Below are 2,069 nucleotides of genomic sequence, written 5' to 3' on the forward strand. Positions count from 1 at the left end.
AAACCTTATTCATTGATATAAATATTTTGGAAAAGATTTCTGGTTGCCTACATTTATTAAATCAAATTTTAAAATCAAATTTATCAGTTTTCCATTCACAACAATTTTGCTTTAAAAAAGATTTATTTTTTCATTAATGAACTAAAACTGTAATAGACATTGGGGTGCTATTGGCCAACATAGTTTTGCAAACAATTTTTCGCATGGCATTTTTAGAAAGTTTTGTATCGTTATGAATACCAATCACTTCAAATATTTAACTTTAATTTTAAGGTAGTTAAAGCTTTGTTGATGTACCGTTTTCTTTATTTTGAAGCAAGCATGTCTATGTTAGGAGAATACACTGGATTTGATTTTCCTAATTTTAAATCTAACTGTCAAAGTTTTAATGACCGAAAATAATTGAGTGCTCAAATTATTCAATTTGGTTTATGAAACCGAATATTTATCAAGTTGTCATCTACAGCAATATAAAAGGTCATTCAAAAGACTGATTTTCAAAGAGGAACTGCTTTGTTAAATGGGTTGCAGTTTGTGACATGTAAAAGGTATGCATTTTTTCAAGCTGATATTTTCGCTGTATTTCTAGGTAGCTTTGTTCTGAATGCAAATCACTTTACCAGAAAAGTAAAATCTTACCATGAACTAATGAAATAATAATTTTCCTGTTATAGTTAACACTTCTGCCCATTTAAAATCTATCAAAAGAGTTCATGTTGTAACAGTAACTAAATTGTCTTGTTAGACTGTATTGTATTGTATTGCCTATTCTAATATCATTAAAATAGGCAATATGATGCTAATGAATTATAAAAATGAATTAGAATATAATTTTGATCATATCAAGCAAATTTAAATAAAAAACCAAAGTAAACTAAAAAATAACTGATGTTTTTAGTTTTTAGCCAACAAGTTTTTCAGTAAACTTTTTTTGAAACAGTGAATCTGTAAACAAACGTTTAAAGATTCACTGATATAAAACCTGAATATAAACTGATGTAAAACCTGTATTTGAATGTTATTTTTATTTATACACTCTATCTAATAGAATACCACTATGAGAAAAATGTTGAAAAATACAATGTCATCGTTCAATCAAACGCAACCACTAATTGACCACCACTTTGACATTCATTATGTTTGGTTTTTATGAACTCTTAATAGAAAGTTATCAGTATAAAAATGTCCACAAATGATAATAATAATAATAACAGCATGGTTGCATCAATGACAGTTAGTTATTTTTCATTGCTGTAGTGTTGTCACGGTTTTAGTGGCGGTGTACCTGAAAAGATCGATGATCACAATCATTGGAACTGCACTCTGATTCAGTCACCAAAATATAAATCATATCAATTGTCTTCAGATTTATCTATGATGTGATTTAAAACCTGATCTCAAAAGTAGACGCTTTGTGGTGAAGAATGAAAATACTCTTTGAGAATGCCGCATTATGGAATTTCAGCCAATGCTAAAGCGTATCGAAGTATGTTTTAATATTTGAAAAGATTCACGGCTTTTCTTAAAATGTTGAAAGTGATACCAAGGAAATAATCAATAAATGTACTCGTGAATTGTTTTACTCAAAGTACAATTCACCCTCAAGATATGATTTTGATCGGTTTCAGTGTTGGCATCTTATTGTGAAAAATTGTATGTGGGGGTAAAGAAACTGTAATAATTATATAATGCCAACATCCTCTGGTAAAAATTGTCAAAAATTTATATAAGTGGTGTACATATTAAAAATTAGCTACAAAAAAGCATGTTAACTTTAGTAATTGTAGTTATCCACAGTTGCATTGTTGTATTTAGTGTATTTATTGGTTATGATCGGCATTGAAAGTTTAAATTGCAATATGTGGCAAAGGGCGTACCGTTGACAGTTCTTACTTCCAAGACAGACATACATATAACATGAACTTTGAATTCACTATAAATAAGTTTATCTTACCAAGCACATACACATGCATGCACACACACGCGCGCAAAACATCGGGAAAAGCCTAATTGTGAACAATGGGTCATTGTGTTTCTTTCAGGTGTTGTGTGAATTTTTTTAACAAGCA

This window comes from Watersipora subatra, chromosome 6 (genome assembly GCF_963576615.1).
Source record: "Watersipora subatra chromosome 6, tzWatSuba1.1, whole genome shotgun sequence".
NCBI classification, from domain to species: domain Eukaryota; kingdom Metazoa; phylum Bryozoa; class Gymnolaemata; order Cheilostomatida; family Watersiporidae; genus Watersipora; species Watersipora subatra.